At 34.7% G+C, this 26258-nt stretch overlaps 1 long non-coding RNA gene across 1 annotated transcript; it reads right to left on the reverse strand.

Annotated features, from left to right (window-relative positions):
* Window positions 1-3188: 3188 nt before the first annotated feature.
* On the reverse strand, window positions 3189-3983 carry LOC111413625 (uncharacterized). The gene is made up of 3 exons (XR_011642109.1): window positions 3462-3983; window positions 3346-3406; window positions 3189-3271 (listed from the first exon to the last, which is right to left on the reverse strand). It is a non-coding gene; the product is annotated as an uncharacterized lncRNA (long non-coding RNA).
* Window positions 3984-26258: the final 22275 nt, after the last annotated feature.

The following is a 26258-nucleotide window of genomic DNA, read 5'->3' on the forward strand; positions in this document are numbered from 1 at the left end:
TTTATCGATTACATCATTTGGGTTAATAATACTTTGAAAATTCTCCACTAAAATATTAACCTACATAATATTTACTAGGACAAATCTCAACAAACATCTGGAGTTTGAAACTCGTGCCTTCTAACAAATTATATAAAATGTTGTAAAATGTAAAAATAATTTAAGATGCAAACTCTTTTTTAATACACAGCTTCATAAAATATAACCCACATAAAATAACCAAGAAAAACGATCAAACACCTGGTTTCGATTTCGCGTCTTGTAACTCTGTTTGCTATTAAAAAATATCAAAACAAGTTTCTAATAATTCCACGACCATTTTCGATAAGTTGACAATAATGTATTCCCGACACATCTTTCACTACTTCTAAAACCAATATAGAAATATGCCATATCTTCCCGTATCAAGCTCACTACAACATCCATTCAGTAACTAATTAAAATTGTTAAACGTTCCGCATCCGTTCAGTTTTCACATCTGTATTTCACACCAGACACTCTCATATCAAAATCTCCACCCGACCTTCATTCCAATAAACAATCTTGTCCCGCATTGTTTAACTATATTAAGAGTAGTGTATCTCTCAACTTTACAAGAATTATTATTACAATGGTGTGTCGCCGAAGCCGCTGCCAGACGATGATGGTAGTTACTACGTTTCTTCGTCGCTTGTGAAGCAGAGATTGTGGTCGTCGTTGTTGGGGACTTCGGCTTCCCAATACGAAGACAATAAATATTTCCGGTGTTGATCGTGATAACGATTATGAAGCACACGGGTCCGGGAATTCCATGTTGGGCCATTTGACATTTTTAATGTCGCCGTTTACTTGCCGGCAACGGAACGACCACGATCTACAGGCATTTATTTGTACGTACCTGCGCTCAAGAGAACGACTACAACGACAACGACGACGATGCAATGGTGACATGGCGACGTTTCATCTGATTTATGGATTAACTTAACTATTAACACCGTATTTACTTTTGGGACACTAAAAAAAAGGAAAGAAATCCTTTGATCGCTGAATTTAAACATTGTCGTCATCCCCAGTAAAAGTAAATGTAAAAACCCTTTTTGAATTAGGGTCGAGTCCTTTTTCTAAAGTTCTAATTTGCATCCCCAAACGTAATGGACGAAGCTTATTTGCTCTCGGTCTCTCATCGACAATGCATTTGCCTTTTAACTTTCGTTCGAGGGAGGCCGGGTTTGTTAACTTAAAGGTAAATGTTTGTGAGACAAATCAAGGAACATCAAAGGATGTTTATCTAATTGTAAGTCCTGAGAATCGAGAATTAGTTTAATTGGGTTGATAACTTTAAATAATAATCTTACTCTAAAATTGATGTTACAAATTATTGTAAAATGCTTATTTCACATTATTATATTATGTATATTTATTCTTTTAAAAAACAAAGTTCTCACAAAATTTTTCAGTACATGAATTTCTGACACGATGACATAAAATTTTTTGAGGTGAAACTTCCTCATTTTCAAATCTATCATCAAAAGTATGATTAGATTGAGGTAGGATTTTATGGGATGAAAGAATTTATTGATAGCCATCGAACCCATGATGTTGCGAAACTCAGGCTGCTACCATGGCTTGAGTTTCACGTTCATTTGAGGGTTTTATGTCTTTTAATTTCTAAAAACTTACGTCAATGAGAAGATGTCCTGAGAACACTAGAAAACATTTTTATTCTGATTATTTCATTATTATTATATTATATGACAAATTATTTTTAAAAAGAACATAATTTTTAAAAACCACTATTGATTTTAAATTGAAACATTCTAAAGTTTATCAATTTTTAATCTATTATTAAGTGCATAATGAGGATAGGTAAGGTAATTGTAGGATTATGGATTATGTTGCGACACTCAGGCTGCTATTTACATATTTTTATATGTTTCATCTTTGAAGGTTTTCAATACCATCAAAATGTTTACGTTTTAGCTTCATCATCAATTTGCTTCACGTATCAAAATTATATCATGATTTAAATAATTTTTTTTGGGTGATAGAGGAAACGAATATTCTTGTCTCTGAGTTTTTACCAATACCTATCCCTTAGCTTTTGAGACAACAAAAACCACACTGGTTGGATTAAATTTGGAGAAAATTTATTATATTTCAAAAAAAAATCCAAAGCTTTGGACTTACAGGAATGGACACCAACACCTCTATAATTTATTCTATTACTTTATTTACTCTACTAATTTTGAAATTAAAAAAAAAGTTTGGATAAAAATTCGTTGTTCTCTACTAAACAATAGCAGTGTAGCACAATTTAATTCGTTCAATCGCATATTTCCTGAAAAAGAAGTACCCGATACCAAGAGAAGATGTTGTCAAATGAATTTTCTTCCGAAACTGCAGAACAAAAAGAGAGTATTGGATATATTGCTCACTATGGCAACAGTTGTGAACTTGCCTGAACACATGGAAATTTACAAGCGCTACAAATTAGAATACAAGCAAGCAATTCAACAACAAAAAGCTATAACTCTTTCCAACTTTATACAAAATGTCGCTATTTTGTATAAAGATGCACTCTGAACCTGGACCTGTGCTCTGTCCGGAAATCTTCGAGGTCGGAAGTGTCATACAGAACATAAAATAAAAAAATACATTAGACTTGTATGGAATTTCATAAGTTTTATTAAAGAGTATACGAGACCAAATAGCAAAACCGTCAACAGATGCTATCAATCAATGCATGGTAGATGGAATTTACCCAGAAGAATTTAAAGTTTCAAAGGTAGTGCCACTTTTCAAGAGAGGTGACAAAGCGAATTGTGCTAATTACAGGCCCATCGCAATACAAGCAACACTATCCAAGGTCTTTGAACGACTAATAATGAAGCGACAGATTGATTTTCTTGAAAGTCACAACATATTTAGCACCGAACAACACGGTTACAGAAAGCCAAGAACCACATCATCACCTGTTACGGGTCGTTTGGAACTGATAGCAAATGCTTTCAACAAAAACCACCCGATTCTGCTCGCTAAGCGAGAGTAGTACGGTATAAGGGGCTCTTCAGGACATATCTCCAGGATAGAACACAAATGGTTTACTGGAAAGGAAGATTCTCGGCAAGAAGATAGATAGGACAGGAAGTGCCACAGGGATCTATTCTTGGCCCGGTTTTGTTCCTGATCTATATCAATGACTTACCACAAAACTTAACGGCTGATTTGACGCTGATGATACTTCGCTGTTGGTGACATCTAGAGACAGACAGGAACTCCTCGGAAAGTCGAGCTGGAAGCGAAGGAGTGGTTTGCCAGCAATAAGCTAAGAATGAATGGAAAAAAGACGCAATCACTCATACTTACCAATAGAGAGCCAGATACGGGACATACGATTAAATTCCTTGGTCTTAACATAGATTCCCACCTGAAATAGAATTCACATAGAATACGTTACAAAAAAGTTACCCACAGCAACCTACCTCATCAGAAGAATAAGGATTATCTCAATCCATGAAACTGCTAGAATCGTCTACTTCAACCACTTTAATTCCATCCTTCAATATGGCATTGAGATGTGGGGATCATCGCCTCAAACTTCCAAGATCTTAATCCAGCAAAAGGAAGCCCTTAGAGCTGTGGGGTGTGCAGGACAGCGAGATAGCTGCAGAAGCATATTTAAAGCGATGCAAATACATATTAACTGTCCCTAGCGTCTACATACTGGCGGCAGTTACCCTTCTGCTTAAGAATAAAATGAGATATTCATCTCATAGTAATATCCACCAACATGACACTAGGCAGAAGAACAGGATCGTCATTCCACAACACCGCATCAAAAGACCACAACAAAGCACTAATTATATGTGCATAAAATTATATAATAAATTGCCACCAGCGTATTCTGAGTTGCCGTTGCCCATCTTCAGTGGGAAAGTGAAGCGATTGTTACTACAATACTCCTTCTACTCGATAGAGGAATACTTAAATTACATTTTTTATTGAATATTATTATTATTTTCTTGTATTGTTGACTATTGAACGTACATTTCTTTGCGACAAATAATAGTTATTTATATTACAAGTGGGCTAGAAACTGTAATTATGCTCTAGCCCACGTGTGATATACAGCATTTTATCTAGTACGACTGCTAAAAATTACTAAAAAAATCAATTTCCTTAGAAAAGTCTATTTGACATTTATAAAAATATTTTCAAATGAATATTTTCTTTTGTATTGTTGCTCATTTCAGTAAATTAACTCTGTTTTGATTAGGCTAAAAATGCGTTACGTAACGAAACTAGTGCGGTAATGAACTTCATTACGTAACTCAAATCACCTGAAATGAGTGCGGTAATGATGACTTATCCAGGCAGTCGTAGATAAACTTTATTATTATTATTATTTCCTACAATATACTAATGTGGGGTGCGTCATTAGATTATTGTTCGATTTAAATGGCAGGAAATCATTTAGGGAAGCTTTCAGGACTCATTCGATACTCATCTTGCTATGCATTTATTTATTGAAGACTTTGGTTTATGTACAGACTAATGTAAGCCGTTTTGTAATTTTTACTTACAAATATGATACAACAGGTGGAGATAACCTAATTCTCTCTCGACATGTCATTTCCACATTTGAAAGAAGTAAGACTTTATAATAGACTACCCCGGTCGATTAGATTTTAGGAGTGTCTCAAAAAATTTAAACAACTTAACAGGAATTTTTAGATATGTAGTGATTTTTATTATTTAATTTGTTATTGTATTTTATTTAATTGTCCTATGTATACTGACTTGTCACGTCCACTTATGTATTTCACATAATTGAATAAATATTACTACTATTATTACAGGCAATATAAACAAACTTTTGAAAAGAATATATTAGTAGAATACTTTTTTTCGGAAAGTACGTACGTAAACATCTATGGATTAAGTATGTAGGTTAAGTAATCAATGTATTTTGGTATAAATTGCAACACATAGGAGTTCCATAGTAATTATTTTTTCTATATTTGTGTTTGAGAGATGAGAATTAAATTAATTGGGTTGATGATTTATTTGTTTTCTTCTTTAAATATGTTATTGAAGAAGTTGGTTTATTTAAATTTTGAAACGGTTCTTGAAAGCGATCGTCCGCAGTCTTTCTATTAGCATACGCTAGTTCACTGAGAATACAACACGCAAGTTTTTCCCACCATTGGTCATTACCCGTGGTCCACGCGAAGAACCCGGCGATAACGTCCTTCTCGTCCTCCTCCTCTAATCTTCTCCTTCTAATCTCCTTCTTCGTCGTCCCGGTACTGGTACCACCCATTTCTCCACTAGAGCCGATTTCCTCATCCTCCTTCCAAGACGCGTTTTTCTCCCGCATGGGAATGCCAATGATTTAATATACAATCGATTACGCAACCGAGATACCAGGCGCGCGCGGAAACTGGCTTTTATTCCCAGAGTTAATTCTTGTAGGGTTTTGTGTTAATTCTCTTCTCCTCTATAATCGCTTGTTAATTAATATCTACCTCGCCATCGGGAAATTTTTTTCTCGAACAATTTTTTTTCGGTTCCAAATCGAAACGACGCGACGTTTAAATAAAGACGGAACGCATAAGTTTTCCTTAAGCGGAAAAGAGAAGGGTACAGTTCAGATCAGATAGCCGTGTGATAAGTAGAAACGAAGGGACATTTGTTGCGCTCACCAATTGTTCGGACGTCAACGTGCCCTCTAATGGAGGCCCAACAAAAGGCCGCTGTCTGCCTCTTGTATTGTCGGCTAACTAGATGCCTTCTAATTGACAATTGTTTACAAGGGGTTATCATTCATGTTCTGCAAATTCCTTCTATAGGGACTTCGAAGCATTCCACCTTGTGCAAAGACCGCGCTCGGTGACTGTTCGGTCTCGTTGAATGAAGTTAATGGCGTTATTAGTCCTAAACGTCTTAAAGTGTGGTTGGTGCTGCTGCTCTCTTTGCAGCTTGCTACTGCGGCGGCATCCAACCACCAAGAGAAGAATTGAGATTAGAGACAACACAATAGACTCTTCCTCAAACCATTTTTCTGCAACCTTTTTTTCTAAATCATTCAAGTCAATCAATCAAGTTATATAGTATATTCCTTTTCTAGTATAAAGTTTATGTATAAGTATATAAAATACCATTTAAGATATCACACTAAAAATCAGTTACAACTTGAATTCGTTGTTTATATATCAATGTTTTATTTATCAAAAAGATATTTTATATTTTGTTTTTGAATGATTTGAAACACAATATTGCACAACAACAACTGTTTCAGAAGAACGAAAACATCGGTTTACCGGAAAGATGACCAGATAACCAGGTCTCGGGTTGACACTCGTACAAATTGCTTTTGTTGCAGCTTCGAACGGGACCACCCTGTAAATTCCTCCTTTCGGAGGACGAAGAACGAAGAAGCATGTGGCTCCAAGGACCGTCGATGTTTTATAGTCGGCAGGAGAATCCGAGGCGTTCTCCAGTCGTACTACACGATAATCTCGAATGTTAATATCCCTTTTGTTGTTGTAAATTTTCAACGGTACAATATTTCGTTAAAATTTACAAGTGCGAATGATACGTTGTGATTTTAAAGCTGTAATATTGATCTTGTAGAAAATCCTACAAGATGATAACGTTGAATATTAATACGTAATTGTTGGTATAAATTAGGATGATCGCTTTTGTGTTAAAGAGGTCTCGAAGACTATAAGCACGAAAACGGTCTCTTCTGTTGGTGAATCCGTTGAAAAGACAGGCGAACCACCGGAGCAGGACGAAATTATCCATAATTAGCGTGGTTTGCGGTCCGGTCCGGGCTACCAAGGGGCGGCAGGGGTCAAGCCGCGGGGCGCAGGCCCGGGGTGTCTCACGCACGCACGCCCGACGACCCGCAGCAGCAAGCGACCAAGCCGAAGAAGAAGAACCGCGCCGGTTGCGTGTCGACCGTTAATGAATGCGCCGATCGGCGCGCGGCACTTCTTTACTTCTTCTCTCGTCTTCTCTCGTCGCCGTCGTACAACAACGGACCCAAGGTCCGAGGAAGGCCCGTTGTTTTCCAGTTCAGCTAGCCTATAATTTTTATTGTCACGGCAACGGCTTCGAACAGCGGGATAGGGAACAGCGCTTCGAAGACGTTTTCTTCGTAGTCTTTTTACTGAAGCCTGCGTTGCTTGGAGTTGGAGCTTCTCCGGGTCACTTAGTAACTAATTGCATCTCTTCGTCAATTCATTGATCATCCAACAACTCTTAACTAAGAGTTGTCGGTGTAGATTTTTTTTAGAAATTCTTACACAAAAGAATATTGTTACATTTTTCTTTTATAATTTCGAAATTTATTTTGCTATTGATGTATAAGAACTTAATTTTAGATTTTGTGTCACCTAATCACCAAGAGATTGTTCCAATTTCCTTTTCCAACACCCTACTCGATCAAGTTCATTTCAACTTCGTGTCAACGCAACGACAATCGTTCAGGAAACCGTTCAGAATTAAATATCCTTCAGGCAATTATATGTAATACAATAAACCATTTGTTGGGAGTAAAAGTTGTGTTTGCGACAACCTAATTACCGTCCCTTTTCACGCAACTAACCCCCTACAACGAATTATTTTTTATTGAACCTCTTATAAAGAAAGAAAAATTGAGTCTGCTTATAAAAAAAGGAAATGTGTGTAATGTGCGTAGTAGTAGTAACGTATAGGTTTGGTTGGAGAGTGTCACGTTTTACGGCGATATATTTACGGTCGACATTAAATATGTTTGTAGCCGCAATGTTTACGGTTGTAACGCGGCTGATACGCAGTGCCAATTAAATATTGCCCCCATCGGCCGGATCTAATTCACTGCGAGGGGCCTCGGTTCGAAACGAAGCCCTGGCGGCGCAGACCCGTGTTCCGTACACTGTTCGGGTGTCAGCGGTTCGCGTCCTCACCGCTATTTATGTTCCTTGTCGCTAAACCGCGAACATTTCATGATCGTATTATCTCTTGACCGACCTCTAAACGAACAACAAACACCAACCAACCCAACATCAAACACATGAAACCAAACACAAATATTCAAGAGTAAATCGAACGCTATAAGGCACTTTCTTGTTAAAACAATTTCGTATATTCAAATCTATAGAGATTGGGAATTGTTTCTTGCTGGAATTTTGACTGTAAAAGTGTCCGGGTGGAACGTGCATAAAGAGTGAAATTAATGCCCTCGAAGCGAAGACTTTAATGTCTTCTAATCTGATGCGCCAGGCAGTAAAAACTCTCGCAGAATCCCGCGTTGAACTATTAATTTCTTGGACCCGGTCGTATATTCGCCAACACAATGACCTGACTCACATCGTCTTCGTGAAACCGAGACTTCTCTCTTTGTTGTTCGTCATTGTCTTTGAGTCAGTATCTTTTACATGAATGTGTTTATAACAGTAATTAAAATCGAAATGATGTTGGCAAAACATCTTATATATATTTTTTGTTAACATACTACAGTAACCAAATAAGATAAAATAATATAATAAACCATCTGGTAATTGATGAAAAACTATTTAGATTTAGATAGATGCAATTATAGGTAATATCACTAAACTTGCATTAACTATACATTAATAAATCAATCTGGCAATACGACCGAAAGAGTAGAGGAAATACTAGGAAATACATTCGAAGATATATTGCAATCAGAGAGTTGGCTCAACTTTAGTCTTTCCGAAAACAGGAAATGTTTGTTCTGTGATTCACTAAAAAGATTCTTGAGAATTCACCGTATTTGGAGTATAATTAACAATACTTTAAAAGAATTATAATGATCTCAATCATTTTAAACTTACAAGTCAATTTAATTATAAGAAATTAAAATATCAACCAGATTTAACTTAATTACTTAATAATCGATAGCAGGAGATCCCCAAAATGTAGGAAACACCTGAAAGCTCTAAAGAATCCACCTAAGCGACAATCAAAGAATAGTGCTTTAAGGAATAATGACTTAACTCTGTGCTCTTGGAATGTGAGGACTCTGTATCGGAGCAGAACTCTAACAACTAGGAGATATCCTGGCAAAGTACAAGCCTAGGGTAACTGCTGGGTTTACGTTGTCTACAGGTAGTATAGCTACCATTATAGCAGGTAAAAGTTCGTGATGGTTTCGAACCATTGAGGTCCATTACTACCATCTTTTAGTTAAATTTATCTTATAGATAAACCCATCTACTAGCCAATCACCGTCGTAATAATCTCTTACATAGCTTAACCAGAAGATGGTAGTAACGATACTCAGGCCCGTTACTACCAAACCAATGCTATCTATCAGGTAAGCTATCTATAAGATACAATTTATCTCGTAGATAACAGGATCGTCCGTACTATCACCTCCATTTATCTCATAGTTAAGAAAACATTGAGATAATCAAGAAATCTAGGGATTTTTTGTCTATTATATTAAATTGACAGCTCTATGTGGTCAAAAGACCTACTATTAGGTATTTTGACGATATTCTAACCTGTTCGATGAAGGAGAATCTCGTATTATTGTATGTTAAAATGTGATGGTAAACAATAATGGCACAACTAACATGATGAACGACTGAAGATGCCAATTGTACACTCACTCCTGCAAAATCTGCTATGGATAGCAACATGTTACCTATTGCATAAAACCGAAGAGTCAGCAACAACGGTTTGAAGGAGGTACAGCATTATTACTAAAATTTTAATGAATTTTACATTAAATAATAGGAATCAACAAATTACTTACATCATGGATGGAGGTTTTATTACATCTTCTATTTGATTGAAAAGGTGATGAAAACTTTTTTTCGAGAGACGAAATATCGTCATAAATTCAACATCTGAATGAATATTTAAATGGTCAACTCTACTCCTTATTACCTTTTCGCTTCTTATAGGAAATAATTCATTGATTTCTGCAAAAATTTGTTCTTCATCTCCAATGTGGAAGAAATTATCCATGATGATTTTATCTAATGTTAATTATTAATAGTTTTTTATTTCCGTTTATACTATTTTTCTTATTTTAACAGAAATAGTAAAACGGTCGAATTTTATACATCAGTATAAATTCTATTTGAGGTTAGGTATCCGCAGTTATCCCTTAGATAGCAACTTATCCGACACCCAATCCACGGGTTACAGATATTTCAAAAGTTATCCCTTGGATAGCGGTATCTATAAGATAAATACAGTGGTAGTAACCCATTTTTAAGCTATCCGATAGATAACGCTTTATCGGCGACTTTATCTATAAGTGGTAGTAGTGGGCCTCAGGCATCAGAATGTGTAGTCTAAAGGTTAAGGGGAAGTTCTTTAATAAGAGTATTATTAATATGTACGTCCCTCCGAGGAAAAAAACATAGAACAACCCCTTGAGAGGTCTGGTAATGGGGAGCATACTTTTAGATCCACATAAACAACGGAAAAGAAGCAACTGGTTTGACACCGACTGTGATAGAGCAACAATACAGAAAACAGCGCTTATAACAAATTGGTCCGGAGAGGGACGAGGTGAAATGGACGAAGAAAACAGATAGGCGAAATAGCAGGAGAAATGAATTCACAGACCGAACAAGTGCAAGAACACTGAGAAAAATAATGTGGGAAAACTAGCTAAAATTTAGTCATATTATCTAGAATTTTTAGTCAAAAATTAGCTAATTACTACTACTAGTTATAAAAACTAATTCTATTTCGATAATTTAAGATAGATAAATGATCGAAAAATGTATCTTATAAATACCTAATCAAATTAGTTTCATTATATAATATTAATAGATGTTTTTACTATTAATATTACTTTTATTATTAATAGTAGTAGATAGCTTTATTACTTAAATATACAGGGTAATTCAAATTCGACCCCCACCATTGGGATCTCAGAAACCATAAGAGATACAGAAATGGTTAAATGGCGGCAAAGTTGCGTATCTTAGAGCTCATCATTTTTCAACTAAGTTTTTGGATCTAGCCGTTTTAGTTTTTAAAATATGATATAACTTCTTTATTTTTAATTTTTTCGTGAATCTGAAAAAACATTCTTAAGGCAACTTTTTATGAAAAATGTCATGACACAACTAAAAATTTTCTCCGACGTCTGAAACTATCATCAGGTTTATTCTTTTTTTTGAATAATTCAATGTTTTTTTAAATGAAATACATTATGTGACATATCATTGAAATCAGAATTAATTATCCTATTTTTTGGTGTGAAAATCAAATATGGCGTTCATATGAAAAAATAAACCTGACGATAGTTTCACGAAAACGAAACGTCGGAAAAAATTTCTAGTTGTGTCATGACATTTTTCATAAAAAGTTGCCTTAAGAATGTTTTTTCAGATTCACGAAAAAACGAAAAATAAAGAAGTTATAGGCAAAAGACGAGAAGTCATTTGTTTGTTTTTCGGTCATGTTTTAAAAACTAAAACTGCTAGATCCGAAAACTTAATTGAAAAATGATGAGCTCTAAGATACGCAACTTTGCACCCATTTAACCATTTCTGTATCTCTTATGGTTTCTGAGATCCCAATGGTGGGGGTCGAATTTGAATTACCTGTAGACGTCGCACAGTGGTCCGAGCGGTAAGAAAACCCGATCGAAAATATTATTTTGGTGTTAGCAATTAGCTAGCTTTATGAAACTTGGCATATGATTATAAGACCAAAAGGGTAATGTTGTGTCAAAATTTGAATTAAATTCCTCAACCGGAAGTAGTACTACGCAAGCAGTACTTTATTTAAATTCATACTCATTTTCTTTTCATATAAATTAGGACTTTAAAGAAGAATATTACTATAAAATTTTGTGCAAAACATTAGATGTATATTACTTCACATTTTTTTGTGTATTTACGCGATCGCAAATTCCTATCTAAATTGTTTTATAGAGGACCTATACCGGATGTCTCACGTAACTGGTTCGTTAGAACTTTTTTAGGTACCACTATTCGTAGCAGTTTGAAATTTTGACAACATGGATTGTTCATTCGAAGCTTTCGATCTAAAATACTTTCAAGATGGCCGCCACTTCCGGTCTACCGGATGTAGACCACAACTTCGTTATTTTAAATGGAATGCTATAGTTTTTAATGTACCTTTTAATTATATTCGACAAAATAAGTTGACTTTGATAAAAGTTATTGGTACCTACCATTTTTCGTTTTCGAGTTATTTTGTTTTTAAGTTTTTTTTTGGCAAATTACTTTATGCTCTTTAAAACCTTATATCTCAGCAAACGTTCATTTAAAAAAGCTCTAAATTGGCACGATTACTCTTGAGATGTTGTCAAACAGATTGTCATTTGTTGTATTAAAGTATCTTATACAGGGTGGTCAAAAATTGAATTATCGTTTCTCCATATTCAATGGTAAGAAAGTCGAAAATTTTAAATGGAACGCCCCATATTTTTTTACCCTATCAGAAATGGAATTTGATAAAAATGTGGCAAAATTAATTGGCAGAATTAGCTGGTTAGATAGCTCAATTTTACTTAGCTTTTACTAAAAATGTTTTAAGAACTATTCGAAAATAAACTCATCGCTCTTAATTTGAAGTGATATTGGAGACCATGATACTGAGATAGTCCACATACATTTCAAATTATTCGAGATAATATAAAATATTTTGTTATATTCACCAACATAACAAAATTTATCTCAATTTGTGTGAGTCTTCTTCATTTTCTAGATCTTGTTCCTCTATATTTACTTCTTCATCATTATTGTCTTCTTCTTCACTTTCTTCATCATCATCATCTTCTTCTTTACCTTCCTTTTCTTCTAGAGATTTGTCCAGTATAAGTAAATTTTTCATGTGTTCATTCATATTTTTATATCTTTCTGAACATTCTTTATAAAAGTTACTAATAAATGGATCGGAGCTCAGAAATAGTCTTTTAAATAAATCTTCATTTGTTTGAAGTCTACCACATTTTCTTGTGTGACACTCTTTAAATCTGCGTACTTGTTTGTTTTTTGCTTCTTGATAAATAAGATCCACAATTATGTGTTAAGTAATCTTTGACTGCCAATTTTTTGGTTAAGGCGCACGTTGGCGCAAGAGTTCTTTCTTATGCTATGTACACCATACCTTCAGCAATAAAAAAATGTTAGCTACAATTGTTCGATTTTGTTCGCTCGCAAGATATTTAATTTAAAAGATTGAATGGTCAAAAAATATAAGTATTTATTGACGTCAATAGAAATGGTTGTAATTTTTTTCAACAAACATCTTTTGAAATTTGGAAAGGCGTAAAATGAAGACCTTTCTGTACTTTATAAGAAACCAACGACACAATATTTTCAAGTAGTGATATACCATCTTTTTTGTTTTCTAAAGTTGTGTCGTTTTTTAAAAAATTTCCTTATACAAAATAAGGTAATTGTAATAGCAATTTATTTCGCGCAGTAGCTATTATAAAACATCAAAGACTTCATAAACTTCACTAAGAGTCTATTAATAGTTAAAATATATGTAACATTTAAAAAAACAACACTATAAAATTTTTTTTTTAATTGATTTTCGATCGGGTTTTGAGTGTTTTCGGACCACTGTGCGTCGTACCTAAATTTTTCACTGTAATATCGACGATGTGTATTCAAAATATCCCATTGTTGGTAGGTGTTATTACAACATTGTTTTGATGTATTATATAATAATATATTTATATTAACTACTGCAAATAGTTGAATTTAATATTGACGATAGTTCGTTTATCAAAATATTGTAAATCTTTTGATCATTTTTTGTGTTTAAAATGTTTATTAATGTTTATTATTCATATCCGTTTCACTAGATGCTTGATCAAGATATATCTATAAAGAAAACAAGTACACATATGATAATGGTAACTATATATATTGGTAACTATAATGAGAAATAACAAAAAGCAGAAGATCCGAAATCAGGTGAAGTCGACGCCACAGAAAATCTTGGATTTATAGATAGTTTTGTTTTTACTGGTCGATTTAAAGAAAATTCTTATAGTTATGGTAAAACTCAATTTTAATCACTAGGTTTGAGAGAAGAAAATGATAAATTTAATCCGATTTGTGAGATTGAGTATAACAGATAGCTACGGCACAAGATGATGATAAGAGAGAAAACTAAAGACAACATAATTTGTGAGATGTTTGATATTTTTGCCCATAATTGTAACTATTGCTGACTCACCCAGCTCATTTATCTCCAACATGATCATGGAAAAAATAGTTGAAAAACGACATAAAACAGCAGAATAACCTGCTGTTTGCTATGCCGACGACGCGGTATTCGTTGCTAACTATGCAGGCAACTTCCAAACACTGCTTCACTCTTAATCAATTAGCAAAATAACTGAATAAGATTATTAACACTGACAAAACCAAATGTCTATTAACAGCCAAAGAACCGATAAAGTGTAAACTAGAGGTTGAGGAAAAGATAAAGAACTGAAACGGTTTAAGCATTTGAGAACTAATATAACTAGCTCTGGAAATCTATACACTGAAGTCCAAGAGCAAACAATGAACTATCCCGAATCTCAAGCTGCTTAGGACACACCGCATGGAGGAACAAATACCTTAAAATGGAAAGCAAAATACGAATCTACAAATTATTAATACCTCCAGACACTTCCAATATACAACAAAATAAATTATAATGAAACTGGAAATAAACTTTCGGTAACTAGACGTTTTTATTGTATTCAGCATACAAATATTATGTTACACTAATATGACATACATAAAAGTTTTTTCATCGTTGGCCTGTTATTGTTTTTGAATACTTTATAAATTAAATTTGTTAATAGATTCTCATTGTTTCAATACTTCTTTTTATATTCATGTAAACAAAACTACACTAAGCAAGGTCGCACGCAATCATTTCACCAAAAAAAAAAAACTTAAAAAAAGATAGATAAAAATTTTTGAAAAAGAGGTTAAATAAAAACACCTAACCGGACTCGTTCACAAATCATAATCGGTTGGCCGTACGTCTTGCCGGCTTGCTCCTTTCTTCTTGGCCTTCCATTTCTTTCTTTTTTTCGTCGCATCCATCCGTAGATGCGTGCAATTTTTATCTTCGTCGCGGTCGCTCTCCACCGTTCGATTAGAAGAAAGAGTGAGAGGGCGAGCACAGACTATGAAATAAGCTTCGTTCTTCTTGGGGCCCCGTGTTCCAATTGCCGCCGCGCACGAAGGGTACGGAATCCGATCGATTTATTATCATACGTTCGCGGGGACAGGGTAATAATATAATTTATAGTGGTGTTGCCGAGAAAATTCCGAAACACGCACGCGGAGACCTTTGTTTCTAGAAGCTCTCGCACAATATTCAGTCGTTTTTGTTAATTTTGTTTTCCCTTTTTTGGGGATTTCATGCTACTTGTGTTTAATCAGCAAGAATCATCGAAAATTTTCATTCTTTATCAACCTATTCATGGCGACAATGGTAACAATGAATGCAGAAAATCACCGGCCCCTTTTCAAAAGCAACTCTTGCGAATGTAGCCCTGGTTTCAGACCGGCAATTAGCCGCCTGCCAATTAATATCCTCCCGATTCAATTTTAATCCTTTTCACAGCCCCAGGCGCCATTGTGTGTCCTCTCTTTTCAAAGGGCGCCAGGAAGCGCCGCCAAATAACCCTTTGACCCGAGACCTTTAGAAAACCCCCGAATCTCCCGGAGATAACTATTTTAACCGATTGTAACGAATGAAACTTCGTCAGCCCATTCAACATCGTCTTTCTCAAGGAACTTTCTACCAAGGAAACTTCCAAATTCTCTCTCTTGTACTATTCAAAAAATGAAATAAGAAAACTTTTCAAACAATTATTCGTAATCAGCCGATAGAAAATCAGTTTTATAAATTTTTTCAACAAAAACAATATACATATATATATATAGAAGATATTTTGCATTATTGCTTAATTCTTGGCTGCAACTATTTATAAATGTAGTAACTCCAGAGCTTATATTTCACACTCAATAAGCTATAATCTTTGTTAATAGTTTAATATTTCTTTTTGTCTCCTCTTTGATTATATGATCAACACAATTTTTCCAATATAGAAAACTTGATATTATCAACATCTGTAGAAATCTTCTTTCCGTTTGAAACTCATAAAACTGTTGATTTTACAACCCCTAGAAATAAAACATTGTAGTAAAACATTATTTAGTGGGATTTAATTTTCAAACCTATATTTTATAACACGTTAAGTACGATGCGAGGCACCAGTGCCTCGAATGAAGTTCAAGCCATAAGAGCTGTCGTACTTAACGTGATAAGCAACTTCGACAAATTAATCAACTTTATCGTTCATAATTTACGAACAAAAATGATGCAGAAACATTGGTTCGTTGTTGTTGGTCAGTAGCTATTCCACTACTTTACAAATTAACACAAAAACAAGTAAATTTCAGAGAACATCTCGTTCCCAAATGGTGACCAAACGGTTTTTCTTCATCTCATTATAGGGACTAGTCCTGTTTTTTACATTTTTCCTTTTCCTTTCTCTTCTCTCCTCTTTCGTCATCCCACTTCCGTTCCTATGGATTGTTATCTCGTGATGACGAAGTCCAACTCTCATGTCAGCATTTATGTGGTCTTCCTAGCAGTCGCCTGGTGTCTGGTTTTACGTTTGGACTTTTTTGCCAATCTTTCTTCACTCGTCGTTTCAAGATTATCCTTCCAGTATCGTCTCTTCGATTTTGTCCATCTGACCACATCCTGTATCTCGCGCATCTCGCGGATTCTCTCGTTTCTTACCCTGTCTCATCTCTGTGGCTTTCCTGACTTGTTTGGCTTTTCTGGTTGTTGATGTTTCGACTCTTGTCTTGGTTGTGTATGGTAGCAGTAGTCTTACTCATGTTTTATAGATCCTTACTTTGCTTTTTACTGTCACTTATTTTTTCCGGCATAAGATTCGGTAGGCTACCAGAATTTACAGCGACTTTGGTTGCCTGTAATTTCACTTCATGTCTGGTGTTATTATTGCTTGATATATCGACTCAAAGATATTTAAACTGCATAACTTGTTGGACAGACTTTTCATCGATCTCCAATTTGCATCGTGTTTGGGCTTTGGAAGCGACCATCGTTAGGATTACATCATCAGCTCATGATCTGTATGTCACAATTTTTCATAAATTTTCATAAATTGGACAAATTTTGTTTAATTTTAGGCAACCAAAAAATCTTTTCGTTGCTTTAATCAAGTCTTGCTTATCTTTTTGTCTCATTCACAATATATTGCAACAATTATTTATAAAAAAGGTTTTAAGAAATGTAAGCATCTATAATCACCAACATCAATATTTTTAATCAGGAGTTTCAGTAAAGGTGAATGGAGTAGAGGTGGAGAAGCACCTTGTGTTGTACTCGAAACCATTACCAACCTAAAGCAAGACTGTAATCATCACTACTTTCTCCCTCTGCCAACCAAGAATCACTCTTTGAATCGCTGCCACCGTGTTCGGTATAAGAACAAATAAGTTACGATCTCGATGCTAACGACAATACTGAAGTAATACGTGTTTCCACAAGAATGCATAATGGATACAAAATGCGCAAGCACAGGTAGCATAAATATGTCAGGTTGTATTTATAATGAAAAGCAAATCTGCAGGAACCCGATTTCATACGGGCGTGCGGAAAAAAACATTTTTTTATACGCGAGTTAACTCGGGTGAGTTTGTGAAGAGGTTAAGAAATTAATTCCTGCTACTTTATCATTGATAAGACAAGTATCATGATCAACAATCGGAAAAGCGATATTCGGAAACGATTTGCTCATTTATAAATTGGTCATAGAACGTTCTAGAAACGTTTGATTAGGTAACTTTACAGTTCAAATTTAAGTTAGTGTTTGAAGAGAACATCAATAAATATGTATAACAATGAACAAGAATATGCCGATGTTCATTTTCATGGCCGATGTGCCGATGTTCATGTAGTTCATTTTACGGGTCAAAACCTGCATTGTATTCTATGTTAGTTTAATAAATTACTTTTCGACAGTATTTTTTAAACATTATTTTGAGGGATCCATCATAGGAGCATACGTTCCTTTGATGGACCCCGGAGTGTTCCTAGGTTGGACCACTTAGAATATTTATGAAAAATAATGAAAGTACATTTTCTTTCTAATATTTTATTAAAAAACTTTTATACCAAAAAACTTAAAGATCACATTCTTCAAAACAAACCCCAAAATAAAGTCTAAAGTAAAATAAAGTGTACCTATACAGGTCATTCTTTGAAATAAATAAAATATAAAAACTACAACAGTCAACAATACAAAGAGGAAAATGGTAAGTCCACTAGTACTATGGACATTTATTGACACATTTCACAAACGAACGACTTGCCCACTTTTCCCAAGGTTTTGATTGTGAATAAAGTTCATTGCAATATTTTTCCAGAGCCGCTTGATTTTCTTCATCATTTGTAAAATTTGTATTGTTTACTAAAACTCGTCGTTTCGTTTTTCTTGCACTAGTTTTTCGTAGTTTGACTGCCTTTTGACGACCTATTTCTTTAAGCTCATCAAGTTCTGGTGTAGATGTCAACGTTCCTGTTCTTTTCACGTTTTCCACCCCTCTGTTGTATTGACTGAATATCAGCGATTGAAGGTGGAGCTCAAATATCTTTGACCGATATATTAAAAGCTGATTCGGATGATACGTTGAGAACTGGTGATTTAGTGTGTGTAGTGGAAGTTCATGGCAAAGACACAGAACTTCAAGGCTTTTGTGGCTACTATGACCATCAAATAATAACAGAATCATATTTTCTAGAGACGCTTTTGTATATCTGACAAAATGTTTTAGCCATTTGCAGAAAAGTTCGCTGGTCATCCAGCCTTTCTCCTGTACAAACGAAACGAAGTGGAGCACCATTCATTAGCCCATCTTTTATTTTTGACGGGGAAAAATTATAACAGGAGGTATATAAAAACCAATGGCACTCATTGAACATACGACAGTAACATGTTGGCCGGGTTCTGCGGTGCTGAGGGCTCCAACTTGTTTGCGACCTTTATAAGCATATATTTTTTGCGACTTCTTTTCAACTGTGGTTAAGCCAGACTCGTCCATATTGTATCATGTTCTCCGGAAGAAATTGGTGTTTTTCCAAAATACATGTTAATGACTTCAAATATGCCAAAATGTTAGGTTTCTTGAAAGCCTGAGCCTGAAAAAGCGTGATTCCATGTCGATGATGTGATCAACAATTTCTTTTTCAATATCTTTAGATAAAATGGTTCGTTTTCCTCCAAGCTCCTTTTTTTGTGGCTAGTCTTTTCCATAACGTAGTTTTAGGAACGTTAAAAGTTTGAGCAGCAAGCTTATACCCCATTTTTTGGTCTGTACATTCTTGATGGCTTGTTCTATATTAACGTCATCCCATTGCTACTTTAGAGGAGGCAATTTCAACCAAAGAGATAGCGCTATGTGCTTTCATAGACATAGAGGGTGCTTTTGATAACACCTCCTAAGAATCCACCAGAGAAGGCTCTAAACGTAAAAGATATACATCCGCCCACAATCAAATGGTGTATAGTCATGTTGAAAAGACGGCAGATTACAGCTAGTCTGGGAGGCGAGTCGTTGACTATTAAGGCGCTAAGGAGATGTCCCCAAGGGGGAGTGCTCTCACCTCTGCTATGGTGCCTGGTACTTGACGACTTGATGAATTTTCGTCATTCCAATCACTAGGGAAGCACCACTATCACTAGGGATATGCTCCTGATGGTTCAAAATTCCATTTATGAGCGTTTGGGTTATTGCGAGACCGAAGAAGGTCGACAATTTGAACATTTGTTATAAAAATTGTAATAAACGTGCAAAAAAACATGAAAACATTTTATTTTCCCATTTGGTAGTCAACCCCTCATAATTCTTGAAAGAATTAAGATGTCGGGTTTTGGTTTACGGGGTTGTGTTTCTTTTTTAATTACCTTTAAAATAAGGTAAAACTCGACAGGGGTTGCTATTTAAAAATATAGGGGTGGTCATCCCCTAAAAAATCTCCACATCGCATGAAAGTTCTAAACTATCTAAGAATGTAGTTTTTATGATTCTTTAGCGATCCCCAAATTTTCAAATTTTTTTCTTCACTCGTTCAAAACTTATAACTCCGTCCCGGGAGTTTTGGAAAATCCTGTACATAAAAACAAAAACTGTATTAATGCTAATTAAATTTTAAAAAAACAAAAGAAAAATAACAATAATAAATTTTGAAGAATCATAAGGTCGCGGATTCAGTGCCATGGCCAAAAGACCATTTCTGTTCTTCCACCCTTAAATTCAAAAAACTATCAAAACAAGCCAGAAAATGCCTAAAAAGAACTTAAAGTCCGTATTATCCCTAAATTATCGATCTTAAAGAATCAAAATTTAAACTTTTATATAATCTGGGATAGAGTTGTATAGAGAATACACACTGTAAATAAAGGATCGCTCAAAAAGGGTGGTCCTATGCTTAGGACGATTTATAACATTTCTATTTCTGATGTTGACACTATGCAAGTCACCTCTAAAATAAATCTTTCTAGCTAAGTAAAGTTGATTGCGACCAACAATCATGTTATGATAAAGTGTAAGTGATAACATTTTAATACAAGACCTCATATTAAGCCATCCAAGATCCTTCAATTTATAAGTTATAAGGTCATATTTTTTTATGCCGAATATGTACCGCATACAAGTATTTTGCACACGCTGAATCCTAGACATGTCAGCAACGTCGAGACAAGGACCGAAGACTTAAAAATGGACAGCACAGTGCTTTCACAGAAAATTGTCTTAAGCCTGATGCTGAAAACATTCCTAAAAGGATACAAAACCTTCAGGTTTAGAAAACTCACATAAGTCTTGAAACATGCTGCCGATATCGAAATGTATTATCAATAATAAGACTCAAATTCTTCTCCTGTAGTGATATAGAAATCACATTATTGTCAACACTGATTTTGACCAGTGGTAGTAGTTGCTGAATGTGTTTCTCATTTCCAAACAAAAGAACAGCACACTTTGCCGTATTCAAAAACAAAAAATGTTCACGTACATAAACTCTGAAGATCACAATTAATTTTATTTACAGCATTTTCATAATCATTAAATGGAAAACCTTGGTACAGTTGAATGTCATCCGCATACATGTGGACATTACAATATTTGAAACAATTATGCAACAAGGACGTAAAAATGGTAAACAGCAGAGGATCTCCCAATATTGATCCCTGTGGAACACCTTTATTAACATATAATGGATTAGAGACCGAACCACCCAACTTGACACATTGATGCCTATTACTTAAATAAGCTTTAATTAAGTCCTGGAAAGATTGATGACATCCAATGTAGTTTAAAATTGACACAAGCAATTGGTGACTAATTTAATCAAATGCCTTGGTAAAATCTAATAAGACCAAAATACCACAATCACCCCGATCCCTAATTCTAAGCAAATCATCTGTTATATTCAAAAGAGCCGTGGTACAACTACGCCCAGGTACAAAACAAAACAAAAAAAGGTATGGTAAAGTAAGCGGAAGTGTAAGTTTTAACATGTCCATAGATATACCATCATGATCAACAGAGCTGCCATTCATATTCATCACTAAGCTTAAAATTGTATCTTCATCCATTGATCGCAGTCGAAATACAGACCCAATATTGTTGAAAGTATTACTATTATAAAAGGTTGCAAAATGAATGTCATCGTATTGACTATCTGGAACATTATATACAAATGCTGAGTTTATTTCATTTTACGTTTAAAATACCACCTCTTCCACATTGGACAAGCTAAGGATCAAACTTGTTGACTTTGCAGCGACGAGTCAAAAACAACTGAACATATACTGTGTAATTGCGTTGCCAGAGGCCATCTAAGACACAACATTTTCGGTAAAGCTCTTTTGTTACCTACCGAGATAAAGGTACAAGACCTTGGGGCAATACTAGGTTCATCAAGGACCTACATTTGTCCTAAACTTTTGGAGGGCTAAAGTTATAATAGATCTTATAGGTCGCGGTAATGAGAGGGGCCGCTCCCCTCAGCCCGGCAGCAGCAATAATATGTATTAATTAAAAAAAAATATGTATTACCAACTGTCTTACATATAAATTATTCCTATGATGGCCCCCTAGTCAATCAAAGGAGAGAATACATGGGGCCATCATAGGCAAAACTGCATACCGTTTGTTTACATTTCATAACACTTGTTATGTTTACTCTAACCTAAATTTCGATACAAAAACAGTAACGCGTTATACACCCGAACATTTGACCTATGCGAAGTTAGCCCCCAATTTTTCTAGATCCCAATTAGATAAGATTTTACATGTATAGTATTTTGATTATAACAAGCGAACCAGTCAACCGATTTCGATAAACAATGTCTCATTCGAAGGCGTAATCTTTGACCAATACGAAAGTGGAAATGCCCGATTCGAAATCTCTTTCGAATTTCGCTAAAACGCCAACATAATGCGAAGGTAGACGAAAATAACACAGAAATGACCTTTTTTAAGTGGTGATAACTCTTAAACGATGTACCCGATGATCAAGATCTATACGTCATTCAATTCGTCATAGTGTCTTCTATCGAAATCACAAAATTCCGATTTCAATTCGCTCCCGTTAACCTTGTACAGCCCTCGGAATGACACCGTGTTCGGCTCGTTGTTTATGCACGTGTGAACGCCCGAAAGTCTAGCCCCCAATACAAAAAAATTAATTTAAACTAAATCGACTATAATTAGAGAACGGTTTGACGGATCTCAATTAAAAGTATGTGTCTGGTTGAATGCGGTTGTCGAAATGCCCGATTCTAAATATTTACGGATTTTGATTAAAACACAAAAAAACGAATTAATCAAACACATCAATTATCTCCTTAACTAAGTGACCAATTTTAGTCATCAACATCTCGATCGAAAGTATGATCTACAATGAATGCGAAGGTGGAAATGCTCGATTTCAAAATTTACTAATTACCTGCGTACGGCTATTGAAATGACCCATGAATCTGCCGACTGGAAGTCTAGCCCCCAAACTTTCAATTGAGATATAAAACATTAAAATCCGTCAAACCGTTCTCTAATTATAGTCGATTTAGTTTAAATTATCTTTTTTATATTGGGGGATAGACTTTCTTTTGCAGGAAGTGTTAAACATTGAAATTCGATTAGTACGTTTTATTTTAGTAAAATGACGTAAGTTTTATTTGAAATGTTTCGAGAAAACGAGTAATTTTTTTATTGAAAGGTTGAGTTTTAAAACCAAAAAACGGTTTAAAACCGCTTCGGCCCGTCGTCTTTACATTTTTTGTTTATTCACCTCCAGTATTCCTTCTTCCCACAATAAATTAAGGAGGGGATGTTTGGAAGTTGATTCGCTAATAACGCATTTTAGTAGATATGCGGGCATTTAAGGGTGATAAAGTAGTTTAGAAAAATAAAACTTATTACTTGAATTAAGTGATAAATGCGTGCTATATTTATGCTAAGTGTTAGGTGATATTAGTGATGTGATATAGGACATCATGGGATTGCTATTTTATGGATGTTGAAGGATGTGAAGGTATCGTGTTAATTCTTTTTTTTTTGTCACAATAAATTAATTTATCTTTTCTTTCCAGCTGAGCTTCGAAGTAAAATCCAAGGGAAACAACATCTATTCGGTGAGTCGTTTTCAATTTTATTAATTGACCAAAACATATCGGGAAAATTCGCGATTTGAACCAAATAAAAGCCGTTTGAACGCTACTCACTGGATTTGTGGTAACGGTACTATTCATAAATTTTTGCATTTTGTGCTTGAAAAATTATAAAGCTTTAATTATTAACATTGTCAAAACATGAAATAATTTGAAATTGAGTGTAAACCACTCCAAATAATACTAGTATAATCTTATTCAAACTTTTTAATGGGGGTCTCTTTCTTTGTATCAAATAAAATGATTTCTTTGGGAATTTTTTGCTACCAAATTATGTGGTATTTCAATTTAATCTTTTGCATATGTTTTCATGATATATTTACTTATTTAAAAAGAATTGTTTATAGAAAAGAATCTTTACATTGTCCCTCAACCAAGTTGGTGCGTGGATTGTCTAAGTTGCTAGTTCAAAAATCAAATGATGTTCTTTTCTATATATGTACTTGTGATTATCGTTTGAACTAGAACTAAGCAAAAAAAATTGTATTTGCAAAATGGCGCCTAGTCAAATTAAGATAATCGATTTTGTTCTTCAAATCGAAAAGTTTATCTCAAAAAAAAAATCATGTATATATCGTATCAGTTTCTCTGTAGGTCATACGATAGAAAGATGCTATTTGAAAGTGCAGTTCAAAGTTCAAGTCAATCGAATGAGTAGTTTTTTAGGAATCTTGTTAACCAGATGTAAAAAGGATGTTTCGAGAAAAATGCACTTACAGTTTCATGTAATACAATGCTATGCGTGTATACGCCTTGTTAATTTAATTTTTTTATATCTTCTACATTCAGCCAGACGCAAGCTTTTCATTTGAGGTATATAACATTAAAATCGGTCAAACCATCCTTTAGTTATAGCGAATTTAATCAAAATTAATTTTTTCGTATTGGGGGCTAGACATCCAGTCGGTAGGTACTTGGAGTCATTTAAATAACCGTACGTAGGTAATTAATAAATTTTGAAATCGGGCATTTCCATCTTCGCATTCATTGTAGATCATACTTTCGATCGAGATGTTGATGACTAAAATTGGTCAATTAACAGAGGAGATAATTGACTTATTTGATTAATTAATTTTTTGTGTTTTATTCAAAATCCTTAAATATTTCGAATCGGGCATTTAGCCAGGCATAAACTTTCGATTGAGATATAAAACATTAAAATCCACCAAACTGTTCTCTAATTATAGTCGATTTAGTTTAAATAAATTTTTATTAAAACTTGACTTTTGCGTAGTACTTAGCGACCATCAAAACGATAGTTTTTTGTCAACAGGACGTAAAATTCTTTTACGTCCAGGACGCATTCTCGAACGATTTTTTTTGCTCGCTAAAACTCGCAAAAAAAACTTTCGTTCTCGAGTGCAAAAGTGTCATTTCGCTATCTTGTATCAAAAATAACTATTTTATATTGGGGGCTAGACTTTCGGGCGTTCACACGTGCATAAACAACGAGCCACACGGAACACGGTGTCATTCCGAGGGCTGTACAAGATTAACGGGAGATAATTGAAATCGGGCATTTTATGATTTCGATAGAAGAAACTATGACGAATCGAATGACGTATAGATCTTGATGATCGGGTACATCGTTTACGAGTTATCACTTAAAATAGGTCATTTTTGTGTTATTTTCGTGTACCTTCGCATTATTTTGGCGTTTTAGCGGAATTCAAAAGAGATTTCGAATCGGGCATTTCCACTTTCCTATTGGTCAAAGATTAAGCTTTCGAATGAGAGATTGTTTATCGAAATCGGTTGACTGATTCTCTTGTTATAATCAAAATACTATACATCTAAAATCCTATCTAATTGGGGGCTAACTTCGCATAGGTGAACATTTGATACAAAATCCTATTCTAAATTGCTTATTTTAAGATATTTGCAACGAATTTATTACATCAGGACCTACCTTTTTTATTTTCACATATCGACACCTTCCTACGGCCGACGCACATTTCATACTGCATGTGTAGCTCAAAAAGACCGTTAGATGACGTGCTAAAATTGCAAGTTGAATGAAAATCGCTGGAGACATAAAAATATGACGGATAGGCCATCACTGGAACCATCATAGGCATAATGCGCCTAATAAAATTTACAAAGTTTCGTTAAATTTGTGTAACGAAGATATTCCCAACCGCCTCGAAGAACTATTGAAACATAAAGTTTATTCTTAATTTGTTCAACGAATTTCTCCACAGCAGCTTAAAGATTTTAACCAAGAGTTTCAGAATTATTACTTTTTGTGTTTTCAGAAAAATACGAATTAACCAGGATAAAACAATAGCTTTTAGCTTTCTAGAAAATTAAAAAATTTAACCACAGGTGATTTCAAACAATAAGTTGTAAATAATTATGTTAAAGAATAGATTGTGTAAGTCTTATGTGTTTTAAAAATGTTTAAGTTACACCTGTCCAATTTGCCGTTTGCTTTTACGACGACGACGGTTACGTCGCTGCCAAAGCGTGACTAAAAGTAAGAGCGACTGATTGATTCGGGCTATTAGCGGGGAAGAGTTGAGGCTGGGTCCCGTTC

The sequence above is a fragment of the Onthophagus taurus genome, chromosome 11, assembly GCF_036711975.1.
Source record: "Onthophagus taurus isolate NC chromosome 11, IU_Otau_3.0, whole genome shotgun sequence".
NCBI classification, from domain to species: Eukaryota; Metazoa; Arthropoda; class Insecta; order Coleoptera; family Scarabaeidae; genus Onthophagus; species Onthophagus taurus.